Source organism: Mus caroli, chromosome 14, assembly GCF_900094665.2.
Source record: "Mus caroli chromosome 14, CAROLI_EIJ_v1.1, whole genome shotgun sequence".
In the NCBI taxonomy this organism is placed as follows: domain Eukaryota; kingdom Metazoa; phylum Chordata; class Mammalia; order Rodentia; family Muridae; genus Mus; species Mus caroli.
Window position 1 is genome coordinate 3,525,173 of NC_034583.1, and position 17,812 is coordinate 3,542,984.

Here is a 17,812-nt window from a genome sequence, read left to right on the forward strand (position 1 = left end):
GTGTGTATATTGAAACTGAGCAAGGCAGCATCCAGCCAGTGGTGGTGGTCATCACCTTATATAAAAGACCCAAAACATATCAGTCAACAAACATCTGTTATTAGCAATGCTCTGTTCTCCAAAACCTATTTTTCAAACAAGTCATATCACAACTGCAAAAGGCATTTCTAGATGCTTGTACCCAAGGCAGGTCCACCTTTCTTTCTTCTCTTTTTCTTCCTTCCCTTCTCTTCCCATGTGGCTGGCCTGTGCCCCCCTCCCCCAACCTCTCACTCAGCTGCACTACTTTACTGTAATCAGAATGAATTGGGAAGTTATATCATGGGGGGGGGCATGTGTGTGTACATATGCATATATGTAGGCATCTATGCATTTGTGTGTGGAGGTTGGCACTGCATATCTGCTTTAGTTCTTCTATGACTGAACCTGAAGTCACATATTCAGAGTTTCCAGTCAATCAAGCCTCTGTGACCATCCTACCAGTACTTCCTACTGCTCATTACTGGAGTGGGCCACCATACCTGGCTCATTTTATCCAGAGCTCTCTTCTCAGCCCTGGAAACTGTTTTCGTCTGTTTGTTTTGTTTTTTGTTTTCCTTAATTGAAATTATTCTTTTTATTATTATTAGATATTTTCTTTATTTACATTTCAAATGTTATCCCCTTTCCTAGTTTTCCCTCTGAAAATCCCATAGCTTCTGAAATCCATGGCTGATAGCCCTGACCAAAAATATTGGTAAATTCTGATGATTTCTACCACCTAATAAGGATCCCATTAGCATTCCAGAGTTCTTTGCTATTAGATGGACAGAGAGCACTTTCTAAATTAACTTCCACTGAGCCGTGATGTGAGGACAAGCACAGGTCCACCTTTAAGGGTTGGGTTAAGAGGTACAACATCCTTCCTCCTGCAGATTATCTCTACTGTTGTTTGAGAAAAGACAATTAGGCCATTTTGTTTTATTTTTTTAAATCAGGGTTGATTACTTATTATTTTCAGGAAAATTTTACAAACACAACCAACTCCAACTTTATCATTAATCTTATGTTCTTCTGATTAGTTAACAATGCCAAGAGTAAAATGGGAAACTCTGATAGTTCTTTCTGGCGTTCTCACAGGGGACAGGCTTGGGTAAAAGAAATAAGGACATTGTCTTCGTTAGAGTTTCTATTGCTGTGGAAAGACATCATGACCAAGGCAATTCTTATAAAAGGTAACATTTCATTACCTGGGGCTGGCTTACAAGTTCAGAAGTTCAGTTATCATCAAGGCAGGAAGCATGGCAGCATCCAGGCAGACATGGCACTGGAGGAGCTGAGAATTCTATATTTTGTTCTAAAGGCAAAGAGGAAAAGAATTGCTTCCAGGAAGCTAGGCAGAAGGTCTCTCAAGGCCCATTCCCACTGTGACACACTTCCTCCAACAAGGCCATAGCCATACCTCCTCATAGTGTCACTCCCTGGACACTATGAGGAGTAGTCATATTCAAACCACCACTGACATGGCCCATCAATACTTCTTACAGGTGCATATACAGGTACATGTGACTGATAACTTTATTACATGACCCTGTTTCAGGGAGGTGGGTAGGCCAGAAGGTATAGATTACTGCAGGATTATGCAGAGACCATAATGGCAAGGCATGCAAAGTAGAAGATCTGATACAAATAGGACTTTGTTACATGGGTAACAAAGGGCTTTGAAGGCCATCATAAAAAGTTGTTGCGCTAAATTCTATGCATTAAAAAAACCAACAGGGGCTGGCAAGATAATTCAGTGGGTAAAGGTATTTGTCACCAAGCCTGAAAACCAGAATTCAAACTCTGCAACTCACATAGCAAAAAGTGGGACCTCCAAATACTTATTGCTCATACACGTGTCTGTACACATGTATGTGCAGACACACATACACACATATATGACTAACAGTCTCCCTAGTACACAGAGTGGATGTGTTTGGTTCAATAACTAACCCACTCCCACCTCAATTCTTTTGGGTACCCACTCCTTGCCTGTAGTAATAATCTGCCAAAATAAATACCTCTCCTGCCCCAGGCAAGAGAGCCAGGACTGACAGATGGTCTGCCCTGGGAACTGGACTCCTGGCAGTTCTTCATGACACAGGCACACACATGGCTGGAGGTGCATCATTTCCATGGCCAAATCCCAAGGAAACTGCTATTTCTGCAACTAGGATACTAAAGACCTACTCTAATTGTGATTATTTCAGAAGCCTTTACCACCCAGCTTCCTCTAAGAATCCCAGGACCTGCTTTGCATGCCTCTTCAGCTCATTACTTTGACATACATAGAAACTGATGCTCAGATAGGGTGACTAAATTGCCAAAAGTCAAACAGGTAACAAATGCCTGCATTTGGATTCACATCTGTGTTGGTCTAAATCCACATTCAAGATCTTAATGCATTTGCTCTTCCAATTCCTATTGTCATATTTCATGTGTGATTTATAAAAGTCTAGTAATATTTTCTTATGGCACTCATGTAGCACTGAGAACATACAATGAAATGTAATCTGTTATTGCTACATTTTCTATTTGCAAGTGACAGATGACGTAAAACCCTGCCTTTAATCAATGCTTAATATAATGACTTCATTTCATTGTTGCTGAGCCATACAGAAGTGGTTGCCTCCTTCACACTGTCTTCACACCATACAAAGATAACACTGAGGTCTTCTATATAGCCATACTACAACTATGGAACAATCAATCTAATATATTGTTAAATATCACTTCACTGACTCAACCACTCATCTTTGATCAAAAGTTTAGAATTCTGGTGTTATAATTCTAACACTGTTCACCATGTACTGGGGCATAGTAGGATAAATATAAGCAATAAAAAAAAGACCATGAGGTATGTATAAGTGAGGAAGGGCCCAGATTGTTCAGTAAGGGAGCCAGTATCAATTCAACACGTACATTGTATGCAGTTGTATGTACTTACTTTCCTGTCTATTTCACAAGATGTGCTACAAATAGTGTTACCTGAGCAGCATTCTTAGAAAAAGCTACTTTCAGCTGGAGAGCTGAGAAAGAACAAAATAAACTTGAAGTAGAAAAATACTCAAAGACTAAGAAAGCCATCATGTCAAAAGCACATAAACACCTGCACGAAGGGGCATTGCTGCAGTTGGACATAGTCAAAATAGCATATCAACAATGCATTATCACTCGGAGCTGAACAGTTTTTGAGTAAACTGAATGAGAGACAAAAAATGAGTTAAAACATGTGTGTGTGTGTGTGTGTGTGTGTGTGTGTGTGTCTTGTGTATTAGAAGAACCAGGAAATAAATATTCAAGGGACAATGGAATACAAAAGTCAGATTCAACAGAACAAGAAAACATATGGTCAAAGGATGCTGGATGAGAAGCCAGCATCTTTTAAACTCTCTAGTACAATTCCTCAGGCAAGAGTCCTGAATAAAAGCTAAAGTAAATTATGGAGGAGCAGCACTGGGGTGGGGAGAGAATGGATAATTGAACTTGTGAAAAGTCAAGGAAATGATTAGCTATCTTGAAGCCATGGCTTTAAGAATCATCCTGAAACAGACTGGAGCCTTTACAACTGACAGTGTCTATAGCTAGCTAGTAGTAACACTCCATTGTTGCTGAAAGTCAGCCAATCAGAAGGAGAGTACATTGGCTACAAATCAGCCTATCAAAACTAGACTGTCATTTTTCTATATGCCAATCAACCCAATTTTCCTCTCAGGTGAACCAACATGCATTCTGCCTCTATGGTGGCAATGTGCTCATGACAGAAAACCCACCCAACTCCGTACTTATTGATTTGCCCAAAGAATCTGCGACTGATCAGTTTAGTTCATCTCTACACTAGGTTTGAGTCTTGGCTTCTTATTACACATAATGAACAGACCACAATAGCAAATGCATATGAAGTGAAAACACTTTCAGCCTGTTGTTTACAGTGAAGCAATCCGGCCATCATCATTTAACCAAGCGGTCAAACTTGGCATTGCCAGGACTGTTTCCAACAGCCTGACAGAATGTACTCTGATATGACACAGAGGTATATAGACAGAGACACCCATCCTCCCTCCTTGCCAAAAATATTTGACCTAAATGGAATCACAGGAAAACCATCAGATGAATCAACAAAGCAGAGTATGGCATGGTACTGCTGCCCTGGAAACTGCACATGATTGAATTTTATGAAAAACCAAGGGAGATGCTGAAATATTATGGATTAAAAGATATTAAAGGAATTAACAACCAGATGCTAGTTAAGGACCCTGACTAGACCTGTGTCACAGAAGCAAGAAACCAATTAAAGAAATTTGAGTATGTAAAGATGATGATGTTACTGTACTGAGGTTGGCTTCATTTTCTCCTGATGCTAAAGATAAAAGCTAGAGACTGGCAAAAAAAAAAAAAAATGGATAAGTATGTCAACACAAGGCTCCATTCCCAGCCACGTGGACTTTCTTGGATGCAGTAAACAGGCTGAAGCTGTTAACAGAAGAATACCATTGGTTTCTGTGGCAAAAAAGAGCCTCTCTGTGTGTGTATGAGCAGCAGTAGGAATGGTCAAAGGGGTAAAGGGTTCCCAGGAGTGGTAAGTGATGCTGGCACAGGGTCTTCCAACACTACTGTGAGTTTCAAGCATTTGCTATTTTGATCACTATGTTTAGTACTACATTTAGACTATGCCAGATATTTTCCTTCTGCCCCAGTTTTCTCACTAACAATAAAAATAAATCTATCATACTGTGTGTTTGTGAGGTAGCTCATACTCTCACTGGCAAAAGAACTAATCCAAATAAACAAAATTCATATATTTAACTCTGGAAACATTTTTCATATGCATGCATTTATATACATGCATATATGTGCATTTTTTCAAAGGAGGAATGTTTTATAACTAAGAATAGACAAGGTGAGAATCCTTTTCTAATTCAAAACCCTCCACTCTTTAGAAGAGAAGATGACATGAAATTTGTATCAAAGGACTGAGATGAACGCTCAAAATGCTCAGAGGATCTTCGGACACAAAGGACTCTCCCTGTGCCATCTACACTGACACTAGATGTCTGCTGCTGAGCAGGTGCCCGGGAAGGACCAGCCTTCCACTGACAGAACAGCTTGTGAGCAGGCTGCATAAAGTGCAGCTGGTTACCAAGTCTCTAGGAGGAGCTGTGAGCTGCCACCGAGGATGTCAGGGAGAAAGGCAAACACAGGAGTGGGTGCTACAGGCGAACTTGTGTAATATAGTTATACTCCATAACAGGAGTAATGTTAGTGGTATGGGAGGGATACCTTTAGCATGCAGTACAGAGTGGGGTAGTTAGGGAAACAAGTCCTTCCCAAAGGTAAGCCAATCTTTGTGGGGGATGAAGTTGCAAAGAGCGATACTTTCAAGAGAAAGGCATTGTGGGTAACAGCTGGCAAGAAGGCTAGAAACTTTCCCCATGCATAGACAACACATCTTGCCTATCTCTGGCACAGCATATAAACATTGACCCTTGACACAGTGAAGAGAAGGAGGAAGGAAAAATCTATGCATTTACGGGATATGAATGCGCATGGTTGGGGGAATTCAGCAAAGGAGGGGGCCGACGGCATTAATGTCAGTGCTTACAGACTTACCAGAAGACAAACACACTCAGAGTAAACCCATCCCAAGTGAACTAATCATATATGACAGACAACAGCCATTTTTTTCTTAGCCCTGGCTCTGCAAAGGAAACAAGCTAGAAAGGGAAGGATAGGCTTTAACTAAGAAAATGTTTCAGAAGAGAAAACTTTAAAAAACACAAGTCAGTTGAGCTCTCTACAGGACTCATAACTGTCATAGACTTCAACAAATGGAGCTAGAATTTTAGGCGGTATCAAGTTACACATTTTCCATACATTAGCTCATATAATGCTCATAACAAGCCCTTGAGACTGATATATCCTCATCATAAGTAGAAGGTAACTGAAGGAAAGTTAAGCTACATAACTCCTTGGAGTTCACTCCTGGCAATGAAGTAAACTGGGATTCACATCCAAGAACCAAGCACAAAGTTTACACTCTTGAACCCTGCTTCTCAGAGGCCAATAGGACCTTTGCCCTTAGGTTCTAAGGCTGATGTTCAAGTGCGGAAGACAGCTTCTAGGAATTAAATACAGAAACTTAGACACACTGAATCTCACTTCCTTTGAGTGAAAATTAAAAGCAAAATAGTAGGAGAATAGGGCAAAACTAATACATAAAAAGGAGATTAGAGAGGCACAGCAGAGGTCAGCACACACGGGAGAAGGCATCCACACACATCCTTCCCTGTAACGCCCCTACACTGTGCAAATGGTCAGACCCATGTGACGCCATGTGACTTTTTTTTATCAAAATGATAACTAAGAAAGATCTAAAGTGGTTATTCATTTATATATGAAACTGAATCATAGTCACATGAATAATATTTTACAGTAACCACATCTTCCAATGCAAAATGTAGTGCCACGGATAGTACTGTGGTACCACTACACTCAGTGTAGCTGACTAATTCCCAAAGAACAGTCTTCAGTCACCAAGGTCTGGCTACCTAGGAACTACAGTGTAGGGCTTATCTTTTCCAAGGAATAACAATACTGCAGAATACATTATGAAGCACTTACTAGATATTAGGCATGTAAAAGAAACATAGCATTGTACTGTATAGAACATCTTTGGTCACTTCATTCTTAGTGTTCTATATTTCAGTACTATTTTTATGCAAAGAATATGTAAAACTGGAAAGTCCAAATTATAAAGAATGAGTTGGAAGTTCAATAAATTGTAGTATTGTTTTCAGCTAGCAAAAATATAGCTACACTTCTAAACATGCTGCTGTCTGGCTATATGCTACACGTGACCTCTTCATTTGTAAGCTCAGGAACAGCATTCTCTCTGTCCTTCAAAGGGCTGCAGAGATGATAAAGTGAATTTTTAAAACATGCCTATGAAGTACTATGAACCTGTTGGTGAATGTAGTCTAGTTAAAAGTAAAGAAAAGAAAAAGAACAATCATTAAAAATATACAAGAAAATATACATAAATATTTCACTATTTCACTGATCTCAGGATAGGAAGACTTTGTAAGCCCAAAAACCCTGGGAAAACTTATACTGGAAAAGGTTGATGTGCTTATTCTAAAATTTCTCTCTCTCAGAACAGGCATAAGCAAACAGAAGAAGCTGGGACCACAACAGGAAAATCTGCAACAAATATGACATATAGAGGTTTGTCTCAATAAAAAAAAAAAAACAAAAAAAAGCAGAAGAAAATAGCCAAGGAACTTAAAAGGAAATGTGTCAAAATTAAGTCATAAAGACATGTAAAAGTTTCCCCTTACCAATAAGATGACACATATGAAAATCCTGAGAGGTGTAACATTTTGGCCAAGACTGGGATGAAGCCAAGAAATGAATCCTGAAGTTGTGTGAGGGTATGGTTAAGATACAGATCCCCCTGTATTGCCAGAATAAAGTTAACATATAGATGCCTATCAGTGTAAACTCATAACATTCAAGCAAGTAATTGATTCCTACTTTTAAAAATTATCAAAAATACAGTCATAGTAAAACATTCATTCCATGTAGCTTGAAAAAGAAGCAATAGTGTGTTAGATTCATAAGGTATAATATTATGCTATCTTTAAAAACATCCTCTAAGTACATATTAAAACAGCAGCATTGGATTGTGGGTTAAGATCACTTGCTGCTCTTCCAGAAGTCCTGTATTCAATTCTCTGCCCCGATATAGTGACTTACAATGCTCTATAAGTCCATTCCAGGGGATCTGAGAGCCTATTCTGTCTTCCAAAAGCACCCACCACAGAAGTGATGAAAAGACAGACAGACAAAATACTCAAATACATAAAAATTAATGAAATTAACTAATTAATTAACCAGTAGAATATATTAACAATGGGGTGAGTTAAAATCAGTTTATGTCTCTTTCCCAAAGAGACACATAAGATAAAACTGCAAAAAATATGAAATATTATCAGGTTATTTCTGGTTAATATTATAATTTTTTCTTCGTGTGATGAGTAGACAGTTTTATAATTAGAAAAAAATGCAACTCCTAAAAAGTGATATATTTTATAAAAACTAGATTGCTTTTATAAAGACATAATTTATTGAAACAGTTATCTAGTTAAATGGTTCGTTATTTAGTTACTAGATTAGGTTGAGAATGCCAACTGGCGTCAGGTAGATGGGTTGGTGGGTATGAAAGCACTCACCATTCAGGCCTGTTTACCTAGTTTGGCTCCCTAGAACCCACAGGTAGTGGAAACAGGAGAAGAATCTCCTAGAAGCTCATGGCCCAGCTATCCTGGAACACATATCATAGCAACGAGAGACTTTGCCTCGAAATACAAAGGTAGGAGGTAAGAACTGGCTGTCTGAAGCTGTCCTTGAGCTCTATGTCCACGCTCACACTTACATACATCCCATACATACAGACACCATAGGAAACAAAAGGATACCCAGGGGCCTATTAATTATCTTTCTATTGCTGTGATAAATCATCATGACCAAGACAGCTTATAAAAGAAACTGTTTAATCATCTTATGGTTTCAGAGGGTTAGAATCCATGATGACAAGGAGAAAGAATAGCAGGGATATTAAATCTTGATACACAATCATAGGCAGAGAGGGGGGAGGAAGGAGGAAGGGAAGGACTGAGGGAGGGAAAAAAGGAGGAAGAGAGGGCAAGAGGGAGGGTGAGAAAGCAGGAGACCTTGAGCAGTGCAGGAGTCTTTTGAAACCTCAAAGCCTCCTTCTAGTGATACACCTCCTAATCCTTCTCAAACAATTTTAAGTACTCAGGACCAAATACTCAAATCCATGAGCCTGCGTTGGAGAGATGACTCAGCTGTTAAAGGCTAGGCTCACAAGCAAATGCCTGAGCCTCTAGGGGCCATTCTCATGTCAGCCACCCCACCAACCTGATGATAAACATGATAAACATGATTGTTCTCTCCTCAGGACCTCACAACTAAGTGGTACTGAGCATCTCCTGCTCAGTGAGTGGTCTAACAATATGCTGAGTTATGCAAAAAAAAAAGATAAAAATAAATAAATAAGGGTGTTTTCATCTGAGACCTAAAGAAAGAGAAATACATAGTTTAGAAAGCTGATGCCCCCAGAATCAGACCCTACTGCAAGCATAAGCCAAGCACTCCAAACAGAAGACTTCTGTGCCCCAGAGGATCCCTATTAGCACCCTGTGGCCCTGAGCACTAAACTGAGGTGCTTCACTTTAAGAAAAGTCATTACAATTAGATAGAATCACAATTACAATTACAATTACAGTTACATTACAATTAGATAGTCACACTTCAGGTGACTGAAGTATACCTGAACAGGTGGGTAGAACCAGTCATCCATGTTGACACACATTGTACTGTACAGGAACCAACAAGCAGACAACTTAACACAGGCACTTGAGTACTGCCTCCAAGAGCTACAACAGGCTAGTATAGGATAGAAAAGGTTTGTTCATGCCCCTTACCAATCCCCAGGAACACTACTCTTTAGTGCTTCGTAGCCCACTGCGATAGGTCCCTCCAACAAATTCCCTGTTCAGAGCTCTACAAAAGAGACACAAGCAATATTACAAACCCAAACTCATTAAACAAACAGGTTGTGGCCCAAAGAAAATTGCCTATCTATGCAGAGGGCTACAGAAATCTGCCATTCAATAGCTCCAGAACCATCAATCCAGGGAACAAGATGCCAGCTTCCATCTACAGAGCAGCTCCCATCCACGTATGACTCTAGTGTTTAACAGGTATAGTTTCTCCAAGGCAGAAGAGGGATGAATGTCATCAGTCCCCATAATGGCCACTTATCTTTGCGCTTACCAATTCCTCCCTTGCACAGTTTAGAAGCATGGAGTGCTGCTCAGTGAGTTGTGTCTCCTTTTTCTGTTATTTGTCACATAAGTGGGGAATGTGTGTCTCCAATTTTTGTCACCCCTCTTGCTTATGTGCTAGCTGCTTATTTTACTGCACAGAAAATCTTCCTCAATGTCCGTCAGAGCCCTGAGCATCCACCAACTACATTACTGACAGTATGGTTCTATACAAAGGCTCTGGGGGGACATTTGCTCCCAAAGAGAACAGAAAATACCAACTGGTTTTCTAGATTCTGCATTCGCACTGCTCTCGGTGAAGATTTTAATGTAATTCCTGCTGATTTATTTTTATCCTGACACATCTTCTTTAACAACTATTAAAGCAATCATCTCTGGTGAAAAGGAGAACATCATGGTTGACTTTTAAAGTATTAGCATTCAACAGATAAATCTTAGCTCCCAAAAAACTCTTGAACTGGAAATAAATCCTGAAGATGAAATGATGTCTTGATAACCACAGCCATTTCAAAACCTTCTGAGAGAAGAGAAAAATTAGCAACCCCCATGCACCTATCCCTCCTGCACTCATTTCACCTCAGAAAAAATTATGGCAACAGCCAGGCAAATGTGCCTGAGTCTGTGCAGCTTACAACTTCTGGAAGTCTAGTTATTCCACAACCAACCATAATGGTAATTGAGATAAAAATAATAAAGGCACCAACAGAAAAATGACTGACAAGTAGAAATGACAGAGCACACATTAAAAAAAAAAAGGACAACACTGGAAAGTAGGGTTCATGGGAAAGATTTAATGAGAATAAAGAATCTTGGCTTAAACACTGATGGTTTAAGCCTAGATTTTTCCGGCTATACTGCTCATGGCTCATGAGTGATAAGAAGGACATTGATGTCAGAAAAGTACTGCTGGTCACAAAACATTATCTTAATTCACCCACTTACGATGTTGTTGTAGCTATGATAGTATAATGAGTTGTGCTTTATAGATACAGCCCATCCGTACTATACAAAGGGAAGGCAGGGAGGTGGCCTCCATATTAACCTCCTGCACACAGCCGAGGCTCCCCTGAGCTGTGGGAAGATGGTCTCTGAGATGAGAGAAAGAGTTCTATTGTCTTCACCCATAAGTAAATCCACTACTATACACCACTCAGTGATGTTGAAGAGCAGGCTCCACGCTGGATCTCAGGGTACTCTGGTGGCTTTCGCCAACAGTCCTCACACTTCTTCTGAGATGGAATGTTCTGGTATGTCCACTTCATTAGGAAAATACTGACATACTTCTAGATTGCCTCTATGTGCTGCTTACATCCTCCTTTGAATGCTTTAGATACCTCTGCATTGCAGAAATAACCTGCCTTTTTAAGGCCAAACATAATGTGAACAAGCTGGGGTCCACAAACCCAAACCAAGACTCCTGAGATATGTTCAAAGCCTGTAGCAAAAAGCCCAGGAAAATGGCTCAGATTAAAAAACTAGTTTAGTTGCTTCACACTGCCCAGAGTCCTTAGGCTGAGGCCCATGTAGGATTTTGCCCAAGAGCTGTTTGTACAAATTTATCATTATTTTTTCAGTCAATTAGCTTGAGGAAGGAAATGAGAGCTAAGTAAATAAATTAGATCATTAATTTGCAATAAATATAAATTAGTTACACTAATTATACCAGTTGAACACATATACAAATTATGTATATATAATAAATAACAAATAAGGAATATACTAAGGCTCAATGAGAAGAAAGCCATCTGACTGTTTTAGCAAACCACATATATTCACTCAGTAGAACCTAACAGTTTTGATATGTGTATGAAAATATGAGATAAACATTAACTGCCTACCGGTGTTCTAACAAATCTATTTTTCATGCCAAGTGGAAATTAGAATATATTTTACATTATTTGAGTTAATTATGTGACATTTCTTATGAATAGTGATGTATTATTCCATTCATTACTCCTAATTATACTCCCTTACAAGTGTAAGGCTGGCAACACCACGACCAGGCTTTTCCTGTTCTTTATAATCTGATGGCTTGCATGGAAAGCAGGTCAAAGATATGCATGGAATATAATGAGCCAAGTTCAGCAGCTGTTAACCATGACAGTTCAAAGCTACCTGAGAAAACTGCATGTGGAAATAAATAGAAATGGGATCAGCTTTTCACATCACACGATACCCGTGTGAGCAGTCAACATGAGAAACAGTCAAAGTGCAATTTAGGAACATCTGAATTATAAACGTACTCTTGGCTTGAGCAGGAGACAGAACGTTCCTAATGCTCCCCCACCCCCTTTTCTTTCTCCCTTAGCATTGCATACAATCAGCTGTTTGAACAGGTATTGCTTTCTGCTGTGAAAAAGCAAACAGGATTCATAGCCTTCGTGCAGTGCTGAGCTTTAGTGCAGTACCACTAAAAGCCTGGTTATTGAAAAGCCAGTTCAATCTTTTTCCTCATATGTATAACCGGGTCAGGCCAGCCCTCTGTCTCAGTTGCTTCAGGGCTGAAGTTACAAGGTAAATCCTGACATGAGGGAGTCACAGTCAAAGAAAGAATTATCAAGCAACAGGGAGCCAGTGAGTCCTAGCAAGCATCTGCACATGCAACTCACAGGGAACCAGCCAGCAAGGGGACAGGAGAGGCACGACACACATCCATGATAAAACCAAAGCTGCTTCTGTGAAGTCCAGGGACCACTGCACACATGCTTCAGACAAACCATTTCTGGGAGGAGTTCACACATATTTCTCCATTCTATTTCAGTCCTTCCTTACACACATACAACATACCTACTTCCTTCAGTACCGGATGTCACCAATCTATTATCAGTTATTCACTAAAAGAACAATGCAACCAAAAGTAAACTTTGAAGAGGAAAAGCCTGGAAAGAAGGGATTCCTTTTTTTTTTTCCTGGCACCCTTGACAAATGCAGCTTGCTAACCCTAAATGCTATCCCTCAGTTACCCCTGACATTATCAACTTGCCATCACCTCCTGAGCTGGCATTTGGGATAAGGGTGATTTGTTTTCTATGCAGTCATTTCTTGGGTAACACATAAGAAAAATAACTGCCACACAAGGTTTGTTTCCTATAAGGACTTATCAGGATCCTCTGTGGAACATTCTAGACTCTAAAGTCATGTACAAGTGAACTGAGAAGCATAATAGCAGCCAAGCTTGTCCTTTTCCTACTTATCAGTGCCATGGTAGTAGCAGGTGGCTCTAAACTCTTAACAGCCGAAGAAGAGGGGAAATTTTATGTAGAATTCTCTCCTAGTTCACTAATACTACCAAGCACACATGTTTGATGCAAGAATCTGCCAACTTAAGAAAAACTGACCGTAAGTCTATCAACTTTTCCATCACAGCTAGGGGCAAAGGAGCACCAGAACTTCTTTGAAGATCTCTGTATGAATATTTAAGGCAGCTAATATACAGAGGCACACACAAAGCAGAGTAGAGACATGTGCTCACAGCAATTTAAAGATCACAATTCTATCTTTAGCAATAAGGACATTAAAATAGTGCTTGCACTCATCTTATTTGTACAGGAAGGTTTAAAAAGAAACAGTGCTGAGAAATGAAAGATCAGCAGATCACTAATAACTGTAGTTTCCTGAACAATTAAAGGAATTCACAAAATGAAAACCCACTCAGGAAGTGACAAATAGTTCTGATTTTTATGGAAAGACTAAAAGGGCATTTTATCTATAGTATCTATTGGGTGGGAACCACAGTTAAGGAAAGAAGCTATTTTTTATTATTTTTCATTTATTTCAGGAGCAAACATGGTTCTGATCTGAAATAAGGCAAGTGAACATTTCTCGTAGGAAATGGTAAAAGTTCGCCTTAAAAAGCATTTGTCAGGGTTTTCTCTCCTATCTGCTGTGGCTGAGGCAGTTCCCTTTGTAGCAAACTTTTAGTTTGTAATGTGTCAGCAGAAATGTCCTTTAAGTTACCTCCTCTAATTCTTTACAAATACACTTTGGAAGGCTGTCCCCCATGCATCATCCTAACATTGTTTGGTTCTGATGGCATTCCGTGTGTGATGCTTCTGGTTGGAAAAATCTGTTCCGTAATAACTGATTCAATAAACTGTTGACAAATGGTTTGTATAATACAGTATGGCCAGTGAGCAAGGTTCGTCTCCACCATTATACACTGCATTCAAAGCACCCACAAACTCTGCCATGGCCCTCCCTCCTATGCTAGAGGTGCAAGCTAAAGCTCCTTGCACCATTCTGAATAGCAATCCACAGATCAATACACTGTCTGCTGAAAACAACAAGACATAACAAATGAATGATTTTATTTACAATAAAAGCCCCAGTCATCGAATGGATTCCACTCATGTTCAAATTCATTTTTCATGCCCAACTCAAGAGGAGAGGCAGACAAAGCATAACACAAGGGGAGGGGCAGAGAGAGGTACTAACTGTAATGGCACCAATTTATTTAAGCAATGAACAAGTGCTGAGCTGCATTGAAACTTATGAATAAAATGTTCAACAAAATTCTGAAGGCACAATTCTTCAAAACAAGTCTGATCTCTCACCAAAGAAGCTTGAAAAGCATTTCCCTGGACTTAGAAATTAATGGATCAAAGACACTCTGACATCCTTTCTAGTGTGTTGCACCACAGAGGCCAAAGCCTATGCAGTTAACTCTATGTGGCAAGAAATGGGATTATTTGCTTAATGTGTGAAGGGAGGAATTCAAGGGGTGTGAGTGAAGCATTGCCTTGCTTCTAAAGCCTACCTTTGGTCCTTACTCAGACAGTCCCTTTTCTACTATGAATGCTATCAAAAAGCCAGCAGTAGGGAGATGCAAAGATGACTCAGAGGGTAAAGAACTTTTTGAGCAAGCATGAGGACATGAGTCTGAATCGCCATAGCCCATACAAAATCTCATATGGTAGCACGTGTGTAATTCAATTCCAGCCCTCCCGTGCTGAGATGGGTTGTACAGACAGAAGCCTCCTAAGAAGCTACTCTCAGATAGTAAGAAACCTTTACGTAAACATTGTGGAAAATAAGGACTGGCACCTGAGTTCTCCCTGAGGATGTGTGTCCACCCACAGATACTGATAGACACATAAACATTTCCTCCTAAATCAATGAGTAAAATCATAATGAAAAGGGGCTGGTGGAAACAACTCAAAAATAACACTTACAAGTCACTCATCAGTGCACACTCCCCAAAGGGTGCTTGGTTATCATTGTCTAGAAATAATAAGACAACCATTGAAAGCAAGACATTCCATTTCACATAAAGGTACTATAAAACTGCCATGAAAACACAAAACTCTCCATCAAAGATTTCTATTGGCCATCAATTCATTTATTGTCTTTGGATGTACCCCTTTTCCCCAGTCAAGCAACACACAACTTAAGACAGAACTGTAACTGACAAAACAGGATGGGGAATGTCAGGGAAGTCAGTTTCGGGACAAGGCTAGAAACTCTGGGATAGTACAGTGATACCACTAGGTAAAGTTAACAGGCCCTCATTGCCTCCATCCCCTAACTACACCACTGCATTTACTTTCAGTGTGCACTTTTTCCTTTAATTTCAGTTACTGAAATACTTGGCATGTTAAGAAAATAAGTTCAGAACAAGTCCTCCAGGCAGAAAGGAGTGATTCTATGCAGAGACAACAAGAGTACAGAGCTCCATTCTGTGGCAGCTTGGGATACAGGTCATGGTGCGAGGAATAGAGTATGGGTTGAGTCAGCAAAGGTTGAATGAACCCATGGAAGAACACATGGAATGTCGTAAACAACAAGGATATCTTTACTAAGAGGGGGTACAAGTCCTGTTTGGCCATGTGTAAGGGACAGTATGATATGGTTTCCTGGCCCTGAAACAGAGCCATCAGGGTGTCGGCCTCCATGAGTGTTGAGGGTCGCTGTGATTGTAAGACTTATTTGTATAATAATGTACATATTTTCACGTTCCTCCAAGAAATATCCTCTCTGCCCAGGTCCAAGACAGTTTTCAACTGCAGGGATAAGAGCAGCCTCACACAATGTGCTAATTCCCAAAACATCCTGGTTTTCATGTTCTCCTTGGACAGAAGCAGGCTCCCTCTAAACACAATGATGCTTGCTAGTTCTAGTAGATTTTCTCTATCCTCTTTGCATTCTCTCTCAGATATGAAAACTGATAAGGTTTCACTTTCAAAATGGTGACTCTGGGGCACTAGTTTTACCAACTACTCAGGATTCACTGTGGCTAGTTCCTTAAAGAAGGCTTTCACACTTTAACTAGTGGTTCAAAAGACCGTGAAAAAGAAATCAAGTTATGGATGAGAACTCACAAAGTCAGGTCCATTCCACCATTAACCATCTAACATATGGTATGTCTGCATGACATCATGTTTTCCTAATCCAGTGTATGAAGATTCATCCACCTAAATTCTCATCCCATGTTCTCTTACTAATATCTTGTTAATGCTGATTCAAGCAAGCACATGGAAAATAATGGAATTTTTACCTTTATTCTTTTGACACCTGAAGGTATTTTTCTTGAAAAATTGCACAAGGCAAAATGATCACCACAAACTTACAATAAAACCAAAGGAAAAACTAAAAGATACTTTTATTTTAAGAAGTCAGGGTCTACTAAGGCTCAATGTTACATTGAAAAAATTGCAAAAAGAGATTTGAATATTAGAAAGAATAATTTTCACAAAATATTATTTACTAATTTATCAACTGTTTTTATAATTTTGCAAATTTTAATTAGGTAAAATTTGTGCTCAGGACTTTGAGAGCTTAGTAAAGAACTACAGTTTTATTTGCTAAGGTGAATTTCCTTTTTCCCTTCAACCAAGCAAAGGTTACATGACTAGGAAATAAGTTACTCATGAAGTTTTTAAGAACTTCAAATATTTTCACTGAAAAAATATTACTCCAAACATCTCTCATCTATTGGTGTTGTCCCTGCTCAGCTCATGTTTGAGCATTCACATTGGTGAGAGTTGATGGGTGTAGCTTCTGATGCTAGGAGACACAATCTAACATATTGTGAATGTTGGGATCTGTGTTGGAGTTTGAAATGTCATTTCTCTTGGGATAGATTCTGGTTTCAAGACCATTCTCCACTGTGAGTGCTGGTTGAGTTACTTTATTTTGTCTGAAGAACTTTACTTCCAAAAGACTCAATAGGAATTCCATTCTCCTCGATACTGGAGGTCTGAATGTGTGGGACACTCCACAAAGGTGCCTTAGCATGCTGAACATATACCTCCTGGCTGTATACATGTGGATTTTATGGAATTGCCACAATGTTTTCCTCTTTCTCCTTATTTTATTATGCAAGGGGCAACAAGGAGCAGGGACAACACCAGTAGATGAGAGATGTGAATGGAGAAAGACCATGAAGTCTTAAGCCTACTCAGAGAAATACAGGCAACTAAGGGATGCTGAGAACAGGAGAAATGGTCTTTGCCAGGAAAGACATACCAATTGGTTATGCAATACCAAATCATCAACCTTGCAAAACATAAATATGAGGAAAATGAAGACCAAGATTATATTTTAAAATACACATGTATATACATGTATAATCATATATGCATCTAACAACAGTTAATGAAAAATGAGGACATTACTTTGAAAGAGAATCAGGAGTGGTATATGAGAGGGCTTGGAGGGAGGAAAGCAAAAAGGGCAACGATGTAATTATATTACAATCACACAAATAAAATAAATAAATAAAATAAAATAAAATAAAAGGATAAATTGAACAAACTCCTTTAAGCAAAAAAAACTGTCCATCTCTAATTCTCCTGTAATCTCTTAATTGCCCATCACAGAGTCACCATCCTGTTTCTAACCTTCCATTAAAATTCACAATAAATAAAAGGAATTCAAAGTGCCCATGATATTCATTGGACCAATTTTAGAAACACCTATTTATT

At 39.3% G+C, this 17,812-nt stretch overlaps 1 protein-coding gene across 8 annotated transcripts in view; it reads right to left on the bottom strand.

The window, feature by feature from the left end:
* Fhit (fragile histidine triad diadenosine triphosphatase) overlaps positions 1-17,812 on the bottom strand; it is a 1,519,265-nt gene that overhangs the window by 813,309 nt on the left and 688,144 nt on the right. The window lies entirely within an intron of this gene.